Source organism: Pleurodeles waltl, chromosome 11 (assembly GCF_031143425.1).
Source record: "Pleurodeles waltl isolate 20211129_DDA chromosome 11, aPleWal1.hap1.20221129, whole genome shotgun sequence".
NCBI classification, from domain to species: Eukaryota; Metazoa; Chordata; class Amphibia; order Caudata; family Salamandridae; genus Pleurodeles; species Pleurodeles waltl.
In genome coordinates, this window is record NC_090450.1 from 1,015,836,289 (window position 1) to 1,015,862,446 (window position 26,158).

Sequence of the window (26,158 nt, forward strand, 5' to 3'; positions counted from 1 at the left end):
AGCTCTTGCGACTCGCCCCAGAGAGGACAATGGAAGAGATGTCCAAAAGGGCAGGGACTTAAGTATCCCCCTTAAAGCTTTGTTCAAATTACTCTCCCTGAGGTGATCTGGATCATAATGGATCTCCATTTCTAAGTATTTAAAAGTGTCATGACACCATCTCAGGCGTTAATCAGGAAGGAGACCTCATTCCAGCACAGGAACCGGAGCTAGTGGGTAGATACACAAATTATCTAATTTAACTTGCAACCCCAATATCTCTCCAAAACCCTTCATCAAGGTCATCAATTGCGGAAGCCTAGAGTGGGCATTGTGCAGGAACACCAACGTGTTGTCTGCATATAGGGAGGTCACATGGGATTTCCCATGGATTGGAATGCCCCACTGTTCCGTCTGAAGCCTAAGGTCACATGCCAAGGGCTCCATAGTGAGAGCAAATAACAGAGGAGACAAAGGACATCACTGTTGAGTATCCTATGAACAGCATGCTCGCCATCGGGTCCCTATAAGGTGTCCAACTTATAGGAACCGGGCCAAAACCCATCTGCACAAGTGTGGCCAATAGGAATCCCCATGCCAAAGTATTAAAGGCCTTCTCAATATCCAGTGACACCGCACACATCCCACTACTATGCTCAGTTACCATGTCCACAAGATGGAGCAGTTGCCGAATATTAATGAGGTGTTACGGCCAGGAATGAAGCCCGATTGGTCCGGGTGTACCATACTACTAATCATGGGAAGTAATCTATTGTCCAATATTTTCCCTGGTATTTTACAGTCCAGATTTAGTAGGGACAGTGGCCTATAAGAGCAGACATTTAATGGATCACGTTTAGGCTTAAGTATCACAACTATCAGCGCTTCCCTAAGTGTTCATGGTAGGTGACCTGTCTGTCGGGCCTCATTAAAGACCTCCAGTAATTTGGGTGCTAATATGGCGGTATATTGTGCATAGTATTCGACAGGAAGACCGTCAGTCCCCAGAGACTCATTCCTGGCAATCTGTTGTATTGCCAGTTGGACCTCAGCCAGCTGCAGTGGTGATTCTAGTTCTTCTCTATGTATTGGTAAAAGTGTGGGTAGTTCCAGATCTTTTAAGAAGTCATGCATATGTTCCCTTGGGAGCGGGGGTATAGCACTATATAATAATTGATATTAGTCTCTAAATGCAGAATGTAAGGCCCTCTGTGTGTTCTCAATACCCCCGCCCTCTAGCCGGATTGCTGATTGGTTGTCTAGATCTAGTTTCCTTCATTAATCAGGATATTAGTCTACCAAAGCGATCTCCCTCGGCATGTAGTGTGGCCATTCATAACCTACAGTCATGTCTTCCTAATCTTGTATCAGCCTCTTTATATTCCCCTCTTAGATTGTGTAATTTCTCCACAGCTGCAGGTTGGCCCACCATTTCCATTTCTAGAGTTCTCATCACTGCCTCTAGTCTAGTCACTTTGGCGGTTATCACTCTTTGAACCCCTCATGTAGACCCGATACAGTGCCCCACACCACCCTATGCACCTCCCATTCTAAGGCCCGGGTTGTTGCCGTTTTATGATTGTATTCAAAGTAAGTAATCAGAAGTGTTGAAAGTTCTGCTCTGTATGGGAGATCTAATAGATCTTCTGGTTTAAGCCACCATGTGGGAATTGCTGACTGCTCCCTGAGCCATAGTAATGAAAACATCAGTGAGGAATGACCGGACAGCATGTGAGCCAGATATTCAGTGCCCTCAGTTCTCCTTCTTAGTGAATCACTACATAAGAACAAATCAAGCCTTGTATGAATGTCATGTACTGGTGAATAATAGGAGTATTCCCTACCAAGGTGTTGCGCATTTGCCAAACATCACAGAGACAGTGCTGTGCCATCCATTCCCTCAATCGGCGCAACACTTGGGTACACACCAAGCCCTGTAGAGTGGGAATTGATTTTTCTATTAGTATATCAGGCACACAATTGTAATCACCTCCCCATATACCCAGAATATAACGGTTCAGTAGCAACACAGGCTTGAGGGTGTCAAGAAATGCCAACTGACCAACATTAGGGGCATATATTCCTGCCATCAAGGTGTCCCTCTGAGATCACATGTTGCCCGTCCTGGTCAATCTTTACCATTCTCACTACATAGGGCACATTGGGAGCGATCCACATCAACACCCCCTAGCATAAGCAGACGCGGTAGTGCTGTATATCTGACCCCTTCCCCTAGTTTGTATTGCAGTAAGCGTGGATTGTACAAAATGTGTCTCCTGTAATATTGCCACATGTATATGTCGGCGTATAAGGTATGACTGTATTTTACATGGTTTAGTTATGTTGGCCACCACTCTTACATTCCATGTTAGAAACCTACACCGAGGGGTATAAGTGATAAAACATTCTCCCATAGAGCCGTTGGAATTTGTGCCCTTGTTGTTGTCCCTTCAGACCACTGAGTGGGGAGGCCAGGAGTCCACTGCCATTTCTAAAGAGTAGAGTTCCCTATGTCTCCATGGCGGTAATGTAGTGCCCTGATCATTGTTCCTAACGTGTGTCGAGAGTCCCATATATCACAATACGTTAGAATAATTACAGTAGGTAGATAAGAAAGAAAGAAGAGATCAAACATATTTAACTGAACATCTCCCCTTGCTGGTAAGACTGAAAGTCTCCAGCCTAATTTCACCCAGTAAACATTATTAGAAAAAGCTATTACCTGACTTCCATCAGGTACAAATGTTATCCAATTAGTTTCTTTTCTGGAGGCGTCGTACTCTCCAATAGGCACCAGGCACACTCGCCTGCCTGTCAACGACCACAATAGTCACCCCAGGCCCACATGCCCATCTCCCCGCTTGGACATGTTGTGGTATGTCCAATTCTCCATTAGACCAGAAATAGGGTAAGATGTGCTCAATCCACCCTTTTAGAGCAGATCATCCTCTCCTTGGGCATCAGGTTTAGGCTCCGGAGTCCAGTGCTCAATGTCGTCTCTGAGTTATCGGCTACAGGGCTGACCTCTGAAAAGTGGCTAAGGTCAAGAGGTGCAAATGAGTTTCCACTAAGGAGAGCCACCTCCTCCACTGCTTTTGCTTGTTCCTTTGCCTCCTGTGCCCAACCCGGATGGTGCCTTGTTTTTTACGGTGACGGAGTATCAGGGAGTTGATTGCAGTCTGTTCTCGATCAGTCATTTCTGTTAGGCCCTTGGTGTAGAGCCAAGTCCACGTATCCCCCGGAGATAAAAAGAAGGAAGTGGAGCCATCATGAAGAACCTTTAGCTTGGCCGGAAAGAGTAGGGCATATGACAATGAGAGCTCACAAAGCTTTTGTTTCACTGTATTGTAAGAGTTATGACGTCTTTGGACCTCCACAGTAAAGTCAGGAAACACTGTTATTGGGACATTCTCATAGTGCCCTGGCCCTTTTGAATGAAACAATTGCAAAATCAAATCTCGATCCCGGTAATTGAGAAAACCGGCAATCATTGAGCAGAGATTGTCCCTCAGCGGAGGTATACAATGTGCCCTTTTCACCAAGAAGAATTTAGGTACTCTATCTTTGACTACTGATGACATCAGCCAGTTCTCCAAAAAGAACTCGGCATTGGGTCCTTTCGCGTTCCAGAAATCCAAGGAATCAGACATTATTACAGCGGGATCAACCCTCCACATCTTCCACTCGCAGAGGAAGCATATCTACTTTCACTTGTATTTCTTGCACCTGTGTCTGCAATCCCTAAAGAGTGAGTCTCATAACAGTGAGCGCTGATTCTGTATCATCCACCCGTTCAGTTAGCTTACGATAGTCTGCTCTGAGGAGGTTAACTTCTACGGAAACTGTATCAATCTTAGCTTCCAACACTGTCTTAGAGTCAGCTATCGCTAATAATATCTAATCAAATTGCGCAGAGTGGCTACGAAGAGTGGCGTCTAGTCTGGTGACTGAGTCTTCTGATCCAACAATCAGGGAACATGCTTTGCGAGTCCCAAGGTGTCATGCCCAGTGGGGTTTTGGGGCGCATCATCATGACAGACGGTATGTCTTCTTATTTAGCAGTGTCAATCAGATTATATGTGAGTAACTTCCTAGCATGCTGTCTGTTTATATGATCATTTCAAGGGTTGTTGTTACATTGAAGACATTCTCAATACCTGATTCAAACCAAGGGTGCAATGACAAGTCTAATATGGAATCTTGCAGGCACTCATCAATAACCATAAAGTCAAGCACACTATTTCTGCTATGGGCACTCTCACAAGTATGGAGTTTACCAATCTACTGTTTCGGTGTCACCAAGGATCGATGAGTTCGAAGCTCAGACCCTAAACCTGAGCATTTCTTGCTTATGAAAATGTTCCCCAGGAAGGTTAGTTTACTCACCTCTGCCCAGATCATACAAGCACTTGCTGGGATCTAAGGTAACGCCATCCCATTCGTCTGCAATGCGCTAGTTCTCCTGATTGCGATCAGTATTGACATCCAATAGGTCACTTTTGACTGGAGTTTGCTGCTCTGCAGTTCAAAGGCGGTTTCTTTGGAGGGTCAATTCGTTCCACTCACCAGAACCCGTGCGCCTCACCCTCTATGTGTCTTCTCGCAAACTTCACTTGGGTCATGAGTAGTTGCTCCACTCCAGTTCCACAGACTTGATGGTTCGCCAGCCGTCGTTGCCGTATGCTGGCCAGTGTCGTCACCATGCCAGTAGCGCTATGCATCTGACAATGTACTGTCCTTATGGCTCCCTTGGAGGCAGGCACCACGGTCCTCCACTCTGCTGCTCGATCAGGGACAGATAGTGCACATGGCGAGCTACAGTTCCCCTGGCTCATGTAGCAGCAGGCCCACGTGGACGTGAGCACCAGGAGGCACCCTGGCCCACCCGCAGTTTTCAGGAGGAGTGACCTCTCGCTCCAGGGGTGCCTTCCCAAGTCAAAAAGGAAGATCATCCTGGTGTAATTCTGAAGTCATCCGATGACTTCAGCTGAGCTATTCCTGCAATTGTCTGGGGAAGTCATCCGAAACCATCCTGAAGTATGTGTATAGGGCGAAATATTTAAATGAGATGACTCTAGAGTCATCCTGGAAACTACTCCAGGATTGCTTCCTGATTACTTCAGTGGAAAACATGTGATGATCTTTTACTGCTACAGGATGATCTCATGAGGATTTCAGGATTAGGCTGGATTACTCCAGGATGGGTTCCTGATAACTTTACTGGAAAACATGTGATGATAATTTACTGCTGTGGGATAATCCCAGGATGATTTCAGGATTAAGTTGTATTACTTCAGGATGATCCTATGAGTATTTCATGATGGGTCTGTATTATTACAGAATGATCTTCTGATGATTTCAGAATGAGGCTTTATTACTGCAGTATGATCCCAAATTATCTTCAGAATGGGACTGTACGAGTCGATGATGACTTCATGATGGGGATGTATTACCCTTGGATGGCTTCTAGCTGTATCACTACATGTCAATTTCAATATGCAGATGTATTACTCTAGGATGATCTTGAGTAGTAGTGTGTAAACCTTTGACATACACAGGAAGTTAAGAAATTCACACTTTTATTAGTTTGCTGGCCCAGCAGATTACTTCAACAACAAAAAATAATTGTTTCAGGGGTGGTTTATCAAAAGAAGCTAATTCCTTGTTTGACAACAAAAAACATCTCACTATATTATGTGGGCACAGAAAACAGAAGAGGGAACAAGAAAAGGAATGCCTGTCTTGGAATTTACATCAGCTTGGCACTGAACATGTACCCAGCTCTACATGTAAGGGCTTCAGACATGTTCATCTTAATCCAAGATAATTCCACTATTACTTCTTTATAGTTTTTCTACGATTGTCACTTACTACTGCAACTTAATAATACTGGCATATTAAACTACTGCACTAAGCAGAGAGCTGCTAATCATATTATTGCTGTTCTTTTAATTATGCCTCACCCTTAGTCTTTCATTTTGATGATTGTTGTTGCAATCAAGTAATTATGTTGACAGCAGATGTAAAACAATGACTATGCGTATAGAGGTTTGTATCATCAGTGCGGGACTGGTCTTGAGTGAGTCATTGTGCATGTATGAGACTGCTCAAGAACTATGTTGTGGTTGAATGTCTGTAAGTAAGCCTTTTAGTGGTAAAATGGATGCTGGAGTTCAGTGGTGATGTGAATGAGGGTACTATCACAGACTATGGTGAATGGCAGTGGCGGGTGGTGACTGGCCTTGTAGTTGTGAGTTGTTTAATTAGCTGATGGAGTGTGGTTTGATCACAGGAGTGGCCATGAATCTTGTGAGTGAAGAAATAAGTGTCTTGTGTGGCTCAGAGTTTGTGTGCTGGGGATAAATTATGAGACGTGTTGTGGCGTACTTTGGGAAGTAATGAGTTGTATGGACTGTAAATGATGTGAACTAGTGAACAAGTGTTACAAGTGGTTGACTTTTGAGTGATGATAGGTTTAGATCTGAGACGTGAAAGAAAAGTTTTAGTGGCTGGGTCACGCTGTGAGGCAGAATAGGGTTACACATACCTCTGAGTGAGACGTGACTGAGTGAGATGTGACTGAATGGCTCATGTGACTGATTGCATGGAGGAGTGATGTTTAAAAAGGCTGAGGTAAGTGTATGGTGGGAGTAAGCTGGACAGTGAGTGCCTGAAGCTTATTGCTGGTGTGAGTAAAAGGATGTGATTGTGCCTATGGTTGCTGGTGGGTGGTATGGATACCTGGTAATGCGAATAGTGGGGAATGAATGATGCATGTAGCTGAAGAAGAGTGGTTAGATTAAAAGGAGTTATACGTTTTGAGGTAGTAAGCAAGTGATGAGAGTTCTTGAGGAGTGTTGTGATAACTTAGTAGTAAAGCAGCAGAGGTGAATGGCTACTGAACATGCGTGGAGTCAAAGTGGTTTTATGAATGGCCAAGGGATACACATGCCAAAGTAAGGTAGTGACTGGTGAAGTTAGAGGTTGAGATGACAGGTAGTTGTGATGACAAGTTATTATGTTTATGGTTGGTGCTGAAAGTAGTGTTGCAACTGCCTGAACGCTAGAGAGTTGAGTGGGTGACTCATGCAGTAGATGGTGCTGTGAGTGTGTCCCATGGTGGTGTTCTGAAGGGATGACTGGTATTGCATGCAACTGAATGTGTGTTGTGAAGTGTCAGTGAATGGGTGATGGAGTCCATGGATATTGCATCTCATGTGTTTCGTGCCGCAACAGGTATCATTGGATAACGGGAGTCAATGATGTAAATAATTAGTTCTGTGAGTGTTATCAGTTTTTGCTGATGCTGCTGTGTAGTACTGCGAGTGGCTAAATGTTGCTGTTTTAGGGCCTGATTAGAAGCTTGGTGGACTGGTTACTCCATTAAAAACAGGAAGGTTTCCTGTCCATTTTATTTCAAGCAGCATAGGATTAAACACACTTGTAAAAAAGCGGACTGGAAATCCCTCATGTTTGTGATTGAGTACCGCTTCTGCCAAACTCTTAATCATTCCCCTAGTAACCAATCAGCAGGCAGTTAAATTAGCCTGTTCAGCTAGGGCACAGTTGGCATCTATCACCGCCTTCTCCTAAGCCCTGTGACCAGGTAAGACAGCCAGAGCATCTGGCTACTGGCACTGGTGAGTGAAGACATGGAGTAGATAACTTGCAGGAAAGCTTCTTGACGTAGTCAGCAGCAGCCATGCTACAGAGCTTCTTTTTTTCTAAGCTTCTGTCATGCTGCACTCATGCTGCACAGAATGGTTGAAAGAGATTGATAAAACCAGTAACACTTACATAGGCAAGACCTATTGGCAGGGAAGGACAGGGCAAGCAACAACTTGGGAGGGTGGCGGGAGGGACAGGGCCAGCAACAATGTGAGGACGGCGTAGGCAATAGGTGGGAAGGAAGGGACAAGCAATGACAGGTCATGTAATGACTAAGGGGGTGATTCAGACTATGGCGGACGGCGGAGGCCGTCCGCCATAGTACCGCCGCCAAATGACCGCACCGCGGTCAAAAGACCGCGGCGGCCATTCAGACATTTCCTCTGGGCCGGCGGGCGCTCTCCAAAAGAGGGCCCGCCGGCCCAGAGGAAATGCCCCTGCAACGAGGACGCCGGCTCAGAATTGAGCCGGCGTAGTTGCAGGGGTGCGACGGGTGCAGTTGCACCCGTCGCGTATTTCAGTGTCTGCAAGGCAGACACTGAAATACTTAGCGGGGCCCTCTTACGGGGGCCCCTGCCGTGCCCATGCCATTGGCATGGGCACGGCAGGGGCCCCCAGGGGCCCCGCGGCACCCCCTACCGCCATCCTGTTCATGGCGGGTTTCCCGCCATGAACAGGATGGCGGTAGGGGCTGTCAGAATCCTCATGGCGGCGGAGCGCGCTCCGCCGCCATGAAGGATTCCCCCGAGCAGCGGTAAGTCGGCGGGAGCCCGCCGACTTGCCGCTTCTGAACGCGGCTGAACCGCCGCGGTCAGAATGCTCGTGGGAGCACCGCCAGCCTGTTGGCGGTGCTCCCGTGGTCGGTGGCCCTGGCGGCCACCGGCCGCCAGGGTCAGAATGACCCCCTAAGTGTAAAAAACAAAAAACAAGACAGCATGCATTTTACATCTATGCACCAGGATCTCTACCAACATCCCCATATCCAGCAAAACCACCCCAGTGCTGCTCTACTTCAGGAAAGAACTAAAAACTCAGCTCTTTAAGGACCTCTACCTCACATGCACTTACCATCCACAACCCTCTAATGCAATAATACTCACAGTACAGCTCGAGGGTCGCATGGGGGCCCCTAGTTAACAGCAGCACTGGGCTGCTGTTTAGTTGACCCAGCACTAAAATTAAAAAAAGTTAAATGGGCAAGAATTTATTTAAAGGTTACTTGAAGTTTAAGAAAGGAAGTGACTGGGGTGTCCTGCACTGCTAAACTTTAGAAACACCTACATTTTTAAAGGCATCTTGCAGTAAAAGTGTAAAAGTATGATAAAGTCTCTTCAAAATTCACAAAGTGTATATCATTAACATGCAAAACCGTTTCACCTTAGTACATCAGATTATATCAGTGCACTGAGAAGTATTTTTTTGAGAGACAACATTCTTCCCTTTCACAAGAAACACGTCCACAAACAAAGGATTTCCCTCAAAAGCCAAGGACTTGTACAGAGATGTCTGCTCTTTGATACCTAAAGTAGGTTTGCTTTTAGAAAATGATTGTTTTAAATTTATGTGGGCCTGGCAACATTTTGCAAAAAACATGAGAAAACTCAGTGACAAAGCCAAAAGGCCGGTGATCAATGCCAGACCTTTTGGCTTTGCCACTACTTGCTTAATATTTTAAAACATTCCAATTGAGTCCTGTCACTTTGTGGCCTAGGGACTTCAAGGGAAGAGCATCTTCATAAGAGTGATTCCAAGGTTTGTGACTATGCTAGCGGAGGCCTGCTTTTTAAGTGATTGAGTGGCCGCAGGGAAGAGGTCTGGGGTAGTGGGCCAATTTGGGGTAGCTTTCAGTTGCTATGTGCACTACCTGGAGAAGACTGCATGATGCTGTTTGTCAGGAGTCCGACTGAGAATTGGTCTGGGTAATTGAGTCCCCAAAAAACAGTTTTGCCTAATAGACAAGACCTAAAAATGGAGCAAATGTGATACCCGCTATTCTGAGCTGCTTGTGTAGTAGGTAATGGAACAATGGGGGATTACTCCTGCCCCCACTTGCACCAGGTCAATGAAAAGGGAGCAGATTACAACATAATTTAAAAATTGTCTAATGCATATAAAAATAATTTTTCTCATCTAGTATAGTTTTCAACAAAGAAAAACTCTGATATCATTTGATTTTTTTTCTGGACCAGTGAAATGTTTCACATTTTAAAAGTGGAGAATAAGTACCTACTGGTTTCCTCATGATATAAACAAGACACACAGCACCTTTTTCTTTGGTCCATTTTTGTCCCGGATGTGCTAGTGCACAAAAACGTTTACAATATGGAATTGAGCAAACCCTTTTTGCACAACTGCCTATTATGCAAAAGTGAGCAAAAACATATATAAAATATAAACATTTCTACACATATAAATTTGAGCAAAAACAATCTGATCCATGTTTTGCAGTAGCACAGACCAGCTCTCTCATTTCTGTAGTCTATACTCAGTCAAACCCCTACCTAGCATGCTGGTCAATGGACAGCACCTCCTGCAGCAATAAAACGTCCTCCATAAAAGGTTTCCTTGGAGCTACCTAGGCGCTATTCAAATGCACTAAAACTATAAAAAGGGACGAATGAGGTCACCAAAATCAAGGTGTGATTTGCTAAACCCTAGCTGCTATCCTTTCAGTGCTAGTTTAGAATCACAGAGTGTGAGAAAGTAGCCTCTTTCTAGCCTTGTTACCCCCACTTTTGGCCTGTTTGTGAGTGTATGTCAGGGTGTTTTCACTGTCTCACTGGGATCCTGCTAGCCAGGGCCCAGTGCTCATAGTGAAAACCCTATGTTTTCAGTATGTTTGTTATGTGTCACTGGGACCCTGCTAGTCAGGACCCCAGTGCTCATAAGTTTGTGGCCTATAGGTATGTGTTCCCTGTGTAGTGCCTAACTGTCTCACTGAGGCTCTGCTAACCAGAACCTCAGTGGTTATGCTCTCTCATTTCTTTCAAAATTGTCACTAACAGGCTAGTGACCAATTTTACGAATTTACATTGGCTTACTGGAACACCCTTATAATTCCCTAGTATATGGTACTGAGGTACCCAGGGTATTGGGGTTCCAGGAGATCCCTATGGGCTGCAGCATTTCTTTTGCCACCCATAGGGAGCTCTGACAATTCTTACACAGGCCTGCCACTGCAGCCTGAGTGAAATAACGTCCACGTTATTTCACAGCCATTTTACACTGCACTTAAGTAACTTATAAGTCACCTATATGTCTAACCTTTACCTGGTAAAGGTTAGGTGCAAAGTTACTTAGTGTGAGGGCACCCTGGCACTAGCCAAGGTGCCCACACATTGTTCAGAGCCAATTCCCTGAACTTTGTGAGTGCGGGGACACCATTACACGCTTGCACTACATATAGGTCAATACCTATATGTAGCTTCACAATGGTAACTCCGAATATGGCCATGTAACATGTCTATGATCATGGAATTGCCCCCTCTATGCCATCCTGGCATAGTTGGCACAATCCCATGATCCCAGTGGTCTGTAGCACAGACCCTGATACTGCCAAACTACCCTTCCTGGGGTTTCACTGCAGCTGCTGCTGCTGCCAACCCCTCAGACAGGCATCTGCCCTCCTGGGGTCCAGCCAGGCCTGGCCCAGGATGGCAGAACAAAGAACTTCCTCTGAGAGAGGGTGTGACACCCTCTCCCTTTGGAAAATGGTGTGAAGGCAGGGGAGGAGTAGCCTCCCCCAGCCTCTGGAAATGCTTTGTTGGGCACAGAGGTGCCCAATTCTGCATAAGCCAGTCTACACCGGTTCAGGGGACCCCTTAGCCCTGCTCTGGCGCGAAACTGGACAAAGGAAAGGGGAGTGACCACTCCCCTGACCTGCACCTCCCCTGGGAGGTGTCCAGAGCTCCTCCAGTGTGCTCCAGACCTCTGCCATCTTGGAAACAGAGGTGCTGCTGGCACACTGGACTGCTCTGAGTGGCCAGTGCCACCAGGTGACGTCAGAGACTCCTTCTGATAGGCTCCTTCAGGTGTTAGTAGCCTATCCTCTCTCCTAAGTAGCCAAACCCTCTTTTCTGGCTATTTAGGGTCTCTGTCTCTGGGGAAACTTTAGATAACGAATGCAAGAGCTCATCCGAGCTCCTCTGCATCTCTCTCTTCACCTTCTGCCAAGGAATCGACTGCTGACCGCGCTGGAAGCCTGCAAACCTGCAACATAGTAGCAAAGACGACTACTGCAACTCTGTAACGCTGATCCTGCCGCCTTCTCGACTGTTTTCCTGCTTGTGCATGCTGTGGGGATAGTCTGCCTCCTCTCTGCACCAGAAGCTCCGAAGAAATCTCCCGTGGGTCGACGGAATCTTCCCCCTGCAACCGCAGGCACCAAAAAGCTGCATTACCGGTCCCTTGGGTCTCCTCTCAGCACGACGAGCGAGGTCCCTCGAATCCAGCGACTCTGTCCAAGTGACCCCCACAGTCCAGTGACTCTTCAGTCCAAGTTTGGTGGAGGTAAGTCCTTGCCTCACCTCGCTGGGCTGCATTGCTGGGAACCGCGACTTTGCAGCTACTCCGGCCCCTGTGCACTTCCGGCGGAAATCCTTTGTGCACAGCCAAGCCTGGGTTCACGGCACTCTAACCTGCATTGCACGACTTTCTAAGATGGTCTCCGGCGACGTGGGACTCCTTTGTGCAACTTCGGCGAGCACCGTTTCACGCATCCTCGTAGTGCCTGTTTCTGGCACTTTTCTGGGTGCTACCTGCTTCAGAGAGGGCTTCTTGTCTTGCTCGACGTCCCTTCTCTCTGCTGGTCCAATTTGCGACCTCCTGGTCCCTCCTGCGCCTCAGCAGCGTCCAAAAACGCTAACCGCATGATTTGCAGCTAGCAAGGCTTGTTGCCATTCTTTCGGCGGGAAAACACTTCTGCACGACTCTCCACGGTGAGAAAGATCCGTCCACAAAAAGGGGAAGTCTCTAGCCCTTTTCTTTCCTGCAGAAACCTCAGCTTCTTCTGTCCAGTAGAAGCTTCTTTGCACCCGCAGCTGGCATTTCCTGGGCATCTGCCCATCTCCGACTTGCTTGTGACTTTTGGACTTGGTCCCCTTGTTCCACAGGTATCCTAGATTGGAAATCCACAGCTGTTGCATTGCTGGTTTGTGTCTTTCCTGCATTATTCCTCTAACACGACTTCTTTGTCCTTAGGGGAACTTTAGTGCACTTTGCACTCACTTTCCAGGGTCTTGGGGAGGGTTATTTTTCTAACTCTCACTATTTTCTAATAGTCCCAGCGACCCTCTACAAGGTCACATAGGTTTGGGGTCCATTCGTGGTTCGCATTCCACTTTTGGAGTATATGGTTTGTGTTGCCCCTATCCCTATGTTTCCCCATTGCATCCTATTGTAACTATACATTGTTTGCACTGTTTTCTAAGACTATACTGCATATTTTTGCTATTGTGTATATATATCTTGTGTATATTTCCTATCCTCTCACTGAGGGTACACTCTAAGATACTTTGGCATATTGTCATAAAAATAAACTACCTTTATTTTTAGTATAACTGTGTATTGTGTTTTCTTATGATATTGTGCATATGACACTAAGTGGTACTGTAGTAGCTTCACACGTCTCCTAGTTCAGCCTAAGCTGCTCTGCTAAGCTACCATTACCTCCCGTCCCTCCCTCGCCTTCCTTTTAACCAATGAGGCCTCCTGCCTCCCCCCTAGACCCTCCCTTCCCCTTTCAAAAACCCCCCCACCCTTATCCCCTCCTGTTCTTTTGTCTAGCCCACGCTAGACGGTTTTCTTTCCCTTTCTTACCTGCACGGCGGGGCCTGGAGGTCGTCGATGGAGGCACTCCTCGGGACGCGGTGCTCCGCGAGGAGTGCTACGGCTGGGTCACGTCTTGAGCGAACGGCATGGCTGCTCGAGAGGCGTGTACTGGGGGCCGGCTGACGGGGTCAGCCGGCCCTCTGTGGCTGGGGCGTTAGTTTCCGGGTTTCCGCGCCGCGGAGCCGCGAGGACCGAGGAACTTCAATTTTTGGATGCTGGTCAGGTAGGACGGGCGTTCTGCCCGTGGTTTTTTGGATTTTTACAAGGATTGTGACCTTTTTAGGGTTTGGTGGAGCCCTGTTAGGAGGACCAGGGTCCTATATGTAGGGTAGTGTTTTGGAATGAAAGGCAGTGTTATTTTGGTTACCATGCCTAAAGCTCCAGCAAAGAGACGTGGTTGTCTCTTCTTCCTCCTCGGAGGTGGGAGGGGAGGGTAGCATTGCTCTTCCTGAGAACCCACAGGTACCTGGCAGGGGTACTCCCCTCATGTCTAGTGAGGAAGTGCAGGATATGGGTGAAATGGCTGTCACCAGGGCACTGCAAGCTGGCGTGGCCAGGACTGATCAGTCTAAGCGTGCGCACTCATCGGTAGCAGCAAGGAAATCCTCATCGGAGAGTGAGGATGAGGCCCCATCAACGTCATCTGGGGGGAAATAGGTTTCCAGAAGAGGTAATGTGGGAAGTGATGACACATGTTCGGGACAGTTTAGGTTTCCCTGTGTTTCAACCTACAAACTCAGAGTCTCATTTATTTCCTCAAATATCAGACGCCTTTTATGTTTGCCATGCCTTTCCAGGGACCTGTGAAGGATATGGTGTTTCGTGAGTGGAAGGATGTGGAGAAGGCTCAGGTTCCACGATTCCTTCAGAAACTTTACTTACTTGAGGGTGAGGGGGTTTTTCCTCCTTCAATACGCCTGGACTCTATTCTGGCTACTCTAATTGGCAAAACGGCAGTCAATCCGGAGGATTGTGTGCCTACGTATGCCACAGACCGTAAAGTGGATTCAGGTCTTAAGAGGGCTTTTGCGGCGGAGAATCTGGCGCTGAAGGCAGGGATTTATTCTGCTTATGCGTCACAATCATTGGTTCAAGGCTTTGATAAACTGGCGGTGGCTGTACAGGAAGGGGCGGAGTGTTCGGAGCTCCTGGCTGGTATGGAACAGCTAGCCAGATTATTGGCGGATGTGTCTTCAGATATAGTCCGTACTTCGGCTCTGGCATCTGGGTCTTTGATTGGGGCTCGTAGGTCCCTCTGGTTGCGTTCATGGAAGGCTGATCCAGGGGAAACGGCGGCCTTGTTGAGACTGCCGTTTGAGGGTTGTAACTTGTTTGGAGAACTATTACCATCCATACTTTCCAAGGCGTTTAAGGAGCGGAAGCATGCCTTACCTTATAAAGGGGTTTCTTCTTTGGGTAAAGGGTGGAAGAAGCATTCCAGATCTTCTCCTACTAGGGTTGCTAAATCCTTTTAGTTTAGGAGACGACGTTTTCATCCGCGTTTTTCACCTAAGAAGTCTACTCCTGAGACCCGGGGTGGTTTCAAGAAGGGGTCCTGGCATTCGCTGTGGGCCTGGCAGAGGGCCGGTTGGGGGATGACTGTGTCACTTTCTTTCAGCTTGGGAGGACAGTGTAACCGATCATTGGGTACTAGACATGGTGACCAATGGTTATGTCATAGATTTTGTGGCGGTTCCTCCAGATTCCGGGGTGCATCCCACACCTCTGCCTTCAGAGGAGTCTTGGAGTGGAGCATTATTGGACGGAGTGCGGGACTTACTGGTCATGGGGGCCATTTCCCATGTTCCGCTAGACGACCGAGGTCAGGGCACTTATGCGGTCTTGTTTCTTGTGCGGAAAGTTTCAGGGGGATTTTCAACCGGTGCTCAATCTGAAGGAGGTGAATACCTGGATCAGGACAGTGCATTTCCGCATGCTGTCCATTCGGACTATTTTTCCATTGGTCAGGCAAGGGGATTTTCTGGTGTCACTGGATCTGCCGGATGCTTACCCACACGTACCGGGGGCATGGTCCTCTCAAAAGTTCCTGAGGTTTGCTGTGGGGCAGGATCATTTCCAGTTTTGCGTTCTGCCTTTCGGTCTGAAATCTTCTCCCCGAATTTTCACGAATATGCTGGCTCCTCTAGTGGCTTTGCTTCATTCAGAAGGGGTGTTTCTGCACCCTTATCTAGTCGACATTTTGATTCATGCCCATTCACGAGACCTTTTGCAGAGGCAGGTGGCCCAAGTTCTGGGGGTCCTGCAATAACACAGGTTTTTGATCAATTGGGTGTAATCAGACTTTGTGCCGTCCCAGGATCTGGTTTTTCTAGGGGCTCGGTTTCAGCCTATTCCAGGGTTGGTGACTGTGTCCGAAAAAAGGTTGGATGCTCTCCAGGCTTTGGTAAAGAAGGTATGGTTACTGTCTGCTCCCCGAGCTCTTCTATGGTTGCGACTGCACATTTGGCGTCAGTGATATTTTGGGTTCTTGGGCACGTTTCCATCCCCTGTGCTTGATGACGTGGTTCTTGAGTAGGTGGGATCCAGGGTCCGGTTCTCTGAAGGACGGGGTTCCAGGGTCCGGATTGATTCACAGAGAGTTGCAATGGTGGTTGGATGCAGACCACCTGAGGGTAGGGGTGTCTTTGTCACCTCTGAGACCCGTGGTGGTGACGACGGATGCCAGCCTCTCCGGTTGGGGGGCATGGATGGGGTCAGCTCAGATTCGGGGGTTTTGGTCCCCTCGGGAGGCGAGTCGGTCATCTAATTGGCGAGAATTGCGGGCTATATTCCTGGCTCTGGTCCATTTCCAGGATTCCCTGAGGGGGTTGGCGGTTCTGGTTCGCACAGACGACTTAGTGGCCGAGGCTTATGTCATTCGGCGAGAGTGGTAAATGTTCGGGCGGATCTACTGAGCAGAGTGATTCCTTCCTCTCAACTTTTCTCTCTCCGGAGGTCTCTGTTTCGGCATCTGGTTCGGCTTTGGGGTCTTCCAGTGCTGGATGTGTTTGCGTCAGTAGAGAATGCGATAGTGGAGTGCTTCTGCTCCCGGTTTCGGTGTCCCCAAGCATGGGAGGTGGACGGGATGTCATGTCCTTGGCCGCAGGGCCTTTTATATGCGTTCCCTCCGTTTCAACTATTCAGGGCGTTTCTGTTAGGTGCCAGTGGCTTTGAGTTCTACCTTGCTGGCTTCATGGAGACGTTCAACTTTGCTTTCTTATGGTAGACAGTGGAAGGTGTTTTCGTCTTGGTGCTTAAGTCGTGAGTTGGATCCTTCCTGCGCTTCTCTCTTTGAGGTGATGCAGTTCCTGCAGGACGGTGCTCGTTTAGGGTTGTCAGTGGCTTCTCTTCGGGTACAGTGGGCGGCTATTCAGGCATTTAGGGACCATGGCGTAATCTTCAAGTTGAAGGGCGATTGATGCCTGGATTTTTTCAGGGGCTTATTAATTTATTTCCTCGCCCGGTACGTTCTTTTCCCTCATGGGATCTGTCCTTGGTTTTGGATGTGTTGACGGGGGCCCCTTTTGACCCATTGGGGGACTATGATTTGCGACGTCTATCTTTGAAGACGTTCTTTTTGGTCGCCATTACTTCGGCTCGTCGGTTGGGGGAATTGGGGGCATTGGCATGTTCCTTTCCTTTTTTGTAAGATTTTTCCCGATAGGGTGGTTCTGGTTCCGGTGCCTTCCTTTATTCCAAAAGTCAATTCTTCGTTCCATTCCAGGCAGGCGGTCATCCTTCCTTCATTTTGTCCGGATCCCTCATCAGGGGAGGAGGTCCGTTTGCATTTGTTGGATGTACGTAGGGTTTTGTTGGAGTATCTGCGGGTGGTGGCTCCTTTTCGTACAGGGGATTCACTGTTTGTTACTTTTGGTCCGGCGCGCTAAGGTGAGAAACCTTCCACGGCTTCCTTGAGTCGGTGGGTTCGATCTTTGATTCTGTTGGCCTATTCCTTGAAAGAGGTGGTTCCTCCTCTAGGGATTCAGGGGAGGTCTTCCAGAGGCATGGCGGCGACGGTGGCAGAGCTTCAGGGGACTTCAGTGGTGGAGATTTGCAGGGCCGCCACTTGGGCTTCTCCTTCGGCGTTTGTGCGTCATTATAGGCTGTCGGACTTGGGTGGTTTGGAGTCGGTGTTTGGTCACCGGGTCTTATCCTCTATGAGATAATGTTTGGGATGTTCTTGGTGCAGGATATTAACTAAGGGTCTTGCAACTCGATGTCCGTCTCCTGTGTGTTTTTCTTGCTATGTCTCATTGGTTAAAAGGAAGGCGAGGGAGGGACGGGAGGTAATGCTTCCATTTTCTTACGATAATGGCATTACTCCTAGTCCTACTCCCTCGCCTTCCTTTTCCGTTCCCTCCCACCCTCCCGGTACGGACTGTCCGAGTTGCGGCTTGGGCTTGGTTTTTGTACAGGAGGGGATAAGGGTGGGGGGGGTTTTTGAAAGGGGAAGGGAGGGTCTAGGGGGGAGGCAGGAGGCCTCATTGGTTAAAAGGAAGGCGAGGGAGTAGGACTAGGAGTAATGCCATTATCGTAAGAAAATGGAAGCATTATCTATCAGCCTAAGCTGCTAGACACCCTATACACTAATAAGGGATAACTGGGCCTGGTGCAAGGTGCAAGTACCCCTTGGTACTCACTACAAGCCAGTCCAGCCTCCTACACAGAGTCCCACAGATTCATTGTGTGAGTCACAATAAGTGACAGCCACAGAAGCACAGGATCAACAACCTAAGGGTCTTTAAGCAGGATCACTGGAGTTGCGTTATTCTAAAGCAGCTGCATTTTCCGAGTAGTCATGAATTTGCCTCTTAATCCATCATCTGCTGCGCAATCTGCAGAGTTTAACAAAAAAATGTTTCTTGCTCAAACTTTACTAAACATGGCAACATGTGTTCTTGTACAGTGGAAATTGTTTGGCAAAGGGTAAATGGTCATCTTTCTGTTGCTTATCGCTTTATTTAATATCTAACTGGTACTAAAGAGGTGAAATATTTGCCAAGTAAGTATTAGCATGTGTAAAATCTTATAAAATAATGAAGTAATATTATCATAAAATGTGCAGCATTCCGCTGCACAATTACATTTTTCTTGACGCATAATTTAGTTAACCCTGTTACATAATTTGCTTCTCCCTTATCCCCTAATGGCACTGGCCCTGCAGGTTGTCAAGGCCACCATGCAGGGTAGAAATCAAATCATAAGGATGATGATATACTTACAACATGATGCAGGAGCTTCCACCATAAGCATTGGTGCATTTATGAAGCTCTCTCTTCAAACAGCATGTTGTCGTGGCACTGATGGCAGATCCTATATATGTATGTGACACATACAGAGCCACTGTAATTATGATTCTATATCTGCAGAGTTTTCAACATAATCCATCATATGCTGCGTAAGCTGCATATTTGAACAAAAAATGTTGATTCTAACTCAAACAAATCAACAGTTACTAAAAAGGGGTTAACAAGTACTGCGGCACAATGGAAAGCCTCTCACAATTACTGACTGGTCACTTTTACATTGCTTAGCGCCGGATTTGGGTGTTAATCTTAAAGGAATGACGCAAAACATTTGCATAGGCAGTGTCAGCATGTACAGATGTCAAAATAAATAAGTAATACTATTGAAAAAACATGTGCTGCATTATGCTACATAATTCTCAATTTGTGACCACATAATTTATTCAAGCGTGCCGCATAATTTAAACCTTCCCTGCTGCTTCATTACACTGGGTCTGCTTATTTAGCATAAACCACTAGAGCACTGTGCACGGTGGGGGCGGTTTTAGAGTAGGTACAGGAGACGAGAAATGCAACCAAATAAAAAGTACAGGCTAACAGGAACGAGCACAGAATGTGGAGAATATCCAGTTTCTTGACAGGATTAAGACTATAAAATTGACACCGACGTGGTGCTTTTCCTCTGCCGCAGTGGCAAGAATGAAAGTGAAATTGTGGGCACTGCTTCAGTGAGAAGCTGTGGAGTGAATGGAGGTGGGGTGGTATTAGAATAAGGAAAAGGCGAGTGTGGGGAGGATACTGGGAAAAGGAGACCTTGTATGAGGCAAAAATGTGGAAACAGCGAAGTTTCAGACACAAAGGGTGGCCCACATCTCGGTGACCAATGTGAAATACGCTGCACAGAGCATTACCCGAATCACGACGATACTCTCTGCCTGCCGCAGTATGCAGCCTTTCTTTTATTCAAATTTAAGGTTATTTGCTTAACCCCAGGAAAAAGTGTCAATTTCCAAAATGTTTTATTTCTTTCACGTGCATAATCTTGTGAGGCAGTATTTTCTGTAAGAGTCTGCCAGGTGTTTAAAGTATGATGCTTTCTCTTTGGCTCCGGATGTGAACTCCTGCATTAAAGCAGAGATAAAGGAAAGGTAAATGTCTCCATAGTGAAGGTCCTTTCATTGTGTTTTCACTCACGAACGACTCAAGCACTGCACTGGCACCATTGCTACATTGCACTAGCAGCATTTCACTAACACCTCGTGCGAGCTGGCACCTTCCATGGGCCTTGAAACCTTTCCCACTGTTGAAAACGTACATCTCCCGTGTACCCTCCATTCACAGCGCACACTTTACCTTACCTGAGATCTTGGCTTCTCTCACAAGCGCCGCAGTGACACAGAGTGTGCAAAATAAAGTCAGGAAAGCAGTACATTTTGCCAATATTACCCTGATGTATAATTGCCACTCTCCGTCTCACTGAAGTGCAGTGAATGAGAATCCGCCTCTTACATCACCTTTCTTAAATAAAGCTCCTCATTCATCGGCCGACATCACCGGAGAGGCTCCCGCCTTTGAAAGAGCAAATGAGGCGCCTAGAAGTGTGAAGAGGGAAGCCATAACACCTGGCTCTACTAAAAAAACCATATTGACGAGGTTCAATGTATCTTCCTTCCACTCTCCTGCAAACACAAGGCATGCAATCAGTAATCGGTCGCTTGCACGGCAGCTCTTATTCTTTGTCTCTCCTCGCTGCTCTGGCTATACAGGCCGCTTCCGGTACTAGAGGGAACTTACGGTAAAACGCGAGATAGAAAAAGGACAAACGTGAACCACATGTTAATCCGCAGCTCCAGCTTTTCTGAACGTGCTACATCCAAAGAGTGCCGTTTTTGTTTCACATATACTCAATAGTGGCAGAGACATTAACATTATGCAGGAAGGCACTCTAATTCTGTGACACGATTGACTAAACGGTGCTGCAACGAAAGAATAATCATGGCATTCTCATTCATGCCAATAAGGCAGGAGACTCCTGATTTTTGAAGCCAAAACTTGCTTTATTTTGGCCGTCTCGCGCCTGAAATTGCCTCTCCTTCAACAGAAGTCTATGGGTGAACTACATTGCCCCAATTATTTTTTTTAAAATCACCATCTTTTAAAATGTTGGCATGCATGCATTCTGTGGAATTCTTGTATAACTATTTTGACATTGTAATGGCAAATGAAATAGACAGGACCCTAATGCGTTCTAAAATACAAAGTTAAAGAACAAAACACATTTAGCTGCTCTAAATAAAATGTTCTTCACCAAGACATAGGCCCTCATTACGACCCTGGCGGTTGGCGGAGAAGTGGCGGTCTTACCGCCAACAGGCCGGCGGTAAAAAATTTGGAATTATGACCATGGCGGTTACCGCCATGGTCATCCGCCACTTCTCCGATCTGACCGCCAGGGTGGTAACGACCACCGGGCTGGAGACTTGGGTCTCCAGCCTGGCAGCCGTCACAAGACCGCTGGCGGTATCACGACCCGGCTTACCGCCATGGATTTCATGGAGTTGGGAACCGCCATGGATTACTATCAGTGCCAGGGAATCCTTTCCCTGGCACTGATAGGGGTCTCCCCCACCCCCACCGCCGAGTCCCCCCCACACCTCCCACCCCCCTGACACTCCCCCAAAGGTGGCAGGACCCCCCTCCCCACCCCCAAAATTAATACACGCACCCCTCCCCACCTCCAACATTCATACACGCACCCCAACACGCACACCCCCCCAACATTCATACACGCACCCCAACAGGCACACCCCCCCAGCATTACAACACCCCCCACCCTACACGCATACAGACACACCCAATACTCATACCCGCACACATGCCAACATACATACCAACATACACACACACAGTCATACACACACACATACTCACAGACATACTAACAGGCAGACACGCGCACATATTCAGCCACACAACACCCCCGCATTCATACACGCACTCACACACCCCCTCAACACACTCACACGCACACCCCCATGCACGCACACAACACCCCCTCCCCTAACGGACGATCAACTTACCTGGTCCGTTGATCCTCCAGGAGGGGAAGGGATCCATGGGGGCTGCTCTGCCGCCAGCACCCCGTCAACAGAACACCGCCACGCCGAATCACGGGCGGTGTTCTGTTGACGGGGCGGTGGAGGTGGAGCAACCTCCACTTCCCCGTCGACCGCCAGTATGGCTGCTGGCAGCTCTCTGTCCGGAAAAGGACGGAGGGCTGCCAGCAGTCATAATTCGTCGAGCGGAAGACCGCCAGCAGTGGCGGTCTTCAGCACGGCGGTCCCTCTGCGGTCTTGTGAAAAGACCGCCGAGGTTGAAATGACTATCATAATCCTTTGCCAGGCATGAAAACACAGGAGCAACATTTTCCTAACTATGGCCCTCATTACGAGCCTGGCGGTCTGTGACCGCCAGGCTCGCGGTTGGCGGGAGCACCGCCGACAGCCTGGCGGTGCCCCTTAGGGCATTCTGACCGCGGCGCTTTGGCCGCGGTCAGTGCAGGAAAACCGGCGGTCTCCCGCCGGTTTTCCGCTGCCCGTCAGAATCCTCCAAGGCGGCGCAGCATGCTGCGCCGCCTTGGGGATTCTGACACCCCCTACCGCCATCCTGTTCCTGGCGGTTCGCCCGCCAGGAACAGGATGGCGGTAGGGGGTGTCGCGGGGCCCCTGGGGGCCCCTGCAGTGCCCATGCCAATGGCATGGGCACTGCAGGGGCCCCCGTAAGAGGGCCCCGCTTGTATTTCACTGTCTGCATAGCAGACAGTGAAATACGCGACGGGTGCAGTAGCACCCGTCGCACCTTCCCACTCCGCCGGCTCGATTCCGAGCCGGCGTCCTCGTGGGAAGGTTGTTTCCCGCTGGGCTGGCGGGCGGCCTTAAGGCGGCTGCCCGCCTGCCCAGCGGGAAACTCAGAATGCCGGCCGCGGTCTTCAGACCGCGGTGCGGTATTCCTGCGGCGCAACTTTGGCGGGCGGCCTCCGCCGCCCGTCAAAGTTGTAATGAGGGCCTATGTATTTTATAACTTCCAGAGTAAAATAGTTTGCATAAAACAGACAATATTGCACTGATCAGAAAACAAGACTACCTACCTGTATACACTTCTTGTAATACATAATAAAAGGGATTCCTCTTTTATTCTGTGCATTCAAAATATGTTTTACAACTGATGTTCGGCTTCAAGTTCAGTATGAGACTCTTCAAGCAACTCTTTCCAGTGAGAACATTTTTTTGACAAAAAATGGCTCACTATATCTACTCTGCCTGATTAATTTTAAATATCAAAAGATTTTGTATTATTGCAGGCAAAGGACCATACATAACAACATACCCAATTTAGGCGGGAGACTCTTTATTTTAGAAGCAAAAAATTAGCTTTATTTTACTGGTCTCCAGCATAAATATGCCTCTGTTACAAAGTATGTCAGTCGGAATGGATCTCCCACTTTCCAGCTGTAAAACGTTGGCAATTATGAAACTACTACACCAGACCATAAGTTGAGGTCATAATACTATCTGCAAACATTTCACTTATTTATTACCTGTTAATGTCTGCATACACCAATAAACATTTGAAACTTGACTAGCTAACTTTTCCAATGTTCTTGCCATGGTATTGCATGCACCAAGTCTGTAGTCTGTTTTTAAGGCCCCATTGAGTAGGAAACATTATTTTTGTTGGAATCATAATTTATGCAGCAGTTGGAGGATGATGCAGCTAGGTATTTTCTGCTTGAACTAGTCCACAGCAGGTGAAAATTACTTAAAAATATAATAAAAATAAACATTTCAAGAAATTTGCATACCCCAATAATCAAGATTTACTAACTTTTATTACTGTTAAATGCACCTGCACAATTAATTTTTTGTCCCGGTGTCCTTCAAGGTAATTAAAACAGTAAAATTATTACCCTGCAAATTACGTTTGACACATTTTTCTGAAGCACACTGTTTGCTTATTTGTATGTTACCGGAAGCTCATATAGTAGCTTAATAGTTTTCACTGTTTAGTACTCAGCCAAAAGGCTCAGCATTCCTGATGAAAATGCAACCAAAATAGCAGACAGAAACAATTTCATCTTGTTAATGCCTCTGAAGTAATCAGATAGTCATTTTTAAATCATCCCCAAGTCATCAGGAACAATCTCAGTTTAAGAAGTAATCCTAAACTAATTTTCAAGTCATCTTCTGTCATCAGCAATATTCTTATCTTGTGAAGTAATCAAATGGTCATTTTCAAGTCATCCTGAAATCATCAGGCTCAAGTGTCTAAACTTTGCTGATGACTTCAAGAGCTTGATGATGTCTGATGACGTGAAAATGACTTCTGCAGTAGTTGGATGATCATCCAATGATTCTGGGATGGTTTCTAAAGTAATCCTGTTTGACCAGGGCTTGGCCTCCGCAGCCTCCACTCCGGGACAGGTAGCACACGTGCAGGTCAGCGTTGCCACGGCTTCTTTATTGCAATGAGGCTGGCAATGTAAGGTCCCTCGACTACTGTAGTGGCAGGCCCATGCGACTGCGAGCTCTGGGAGGCATCCCAGCACAGTCTTCGGATGTAGCTTCCTAGTGCCCCAGCAGCGCCATCCCAGCAGCAGGCTCCGCTCCTTCACTCATTCGGGCATATAAAGCATACGGGCCTGGTAGCTTATCTCAGGATATTTGGTGGGTGGCCCGGAGCTCAGCAACTCACGTCCTCCTCCCCGCCATGTTGACCACACCCCGCACTGAAATATCAGTGAGTCAGTTTCTTTTAAATGAAGCCCTTGCAAAAAAGCAGTAACACATCTGCCAAGGACTTCCCTTTATTAGTCTGTGAGTTTCTTTCTGATGGAAACGTTAAAATGGTCTGGTACTCTGTCCCAGGGAGGAATTCCATGGGTGGGGCGTGGGTGTTCCCAAGCATCCACCCATGGATTTTGACTAATTCCCATATTTGCCATTACTGGTAGATCTTGGATTGCATCAGAATTCTACTCCTCCCCAGGCGAGACGGAGCGAGGAGAAATATCTCTATTTCTGCATGTTTTTTTTCTTTTTCTACATCTGCTTCATTCTGCAAATCACAAGGAAAGAGGAAAATGCTATTGAAGATTATTTTTTGTGCAGGAAGGTGCTCCTTCATGCAAAAAACTTATAATGCGTACAATGTTGGCACCCTTGCACCATGTGCAAGGAGTCCTATGTTGCCGCAAGGCAGCACATTGACCACCAGCAAAGGGAAGGACAGAAATGCACAGTATTATGTTCAATATAGTGCACTCCTGTCCTCTCCCTTTCAAGCAGTGCAGCAAGGTGGCTCGCTGCACTGTGCTGTGTGAAATAATGATAAATCTGGCCCTTAGTTTTAGAACAAAATGTATTCCCGGCTTCTAGAAAGTCTAGGAATATGGTACCTCAAAGCAGGATTATGCAACTATCATGAAAGTGACCGAATGGACAGAATGTTTAAATCAGTCTGAGCCACTGGTGTTTGCTTGCACTGCATTCTAATCCACAGTTTTATCATCTACTAAGCCACACTAGACAGAGACCAGACATTTACAGACTATTTTTGGTCACTATTATGTGAACAGTGCAACCTGAATTACCAGGCCAGCTTCACACAGAACACAACAAACCCTGTTTGGTCCCAACCTACTCATGGCTCGTCTCTGAAGTATAGCTTGAGTCCTATGACAAAGTGAGCCCCGGACCCACGTCTAGGCATACCTTTCACACCTAGGGCATCTACTGAAACAAAGTGATGGGAGAAATACTTAAATTATTCTCAGCCACTGGGAGTTGTTCAGGCCTCATTCATGACTATGCTTGTACCTCTCCAGAGAGAGGTCAAACATAAGCAAATTGGTCTTAGACCTGCTCCTCTAGCACCAGTACAGCCGGAGGTGCCAGGCCATGGTCCAGGGGTGTTGTTGATGTGCGTATATATGTCTTAGGGCGACGTTACTCAAAGTACGGCCCGCGGGCCGCCAGCGGCCCCACGGACCTACCTTGGCAGCCCGCGGAGACGCACAACAAACGCCATATAATAATGGCAGCAGTATGTAAACATAGAAGAGGGCCGCGGGAGCATGCGCAACAGTGGCTTCTTTACAGTGCTTTGAGTCAGGTAAGGCTCTTTGGTTATTTATTTATTTGTTTTTAATGTAGTGTGTGTTACTGGGGTAGGGGTGAGAGCAGATTGCGCTGTGTGTGTGCGCTGTGTGTGTGTGTTACTTGGGTAGGGGTGAGAGCAGATGGCCCTGTGTGTGTTACTGGGGTAGGGGTGAGAGCAGATGGCGCTGTGTGTGTGCGTGCTGTGTGTGTGTTACTGGGGTAGGGGTGAGAGCAGATGGCGCTGTGTGTGTGCGCTGTGTGTGTTACTGGGGTAGGGGT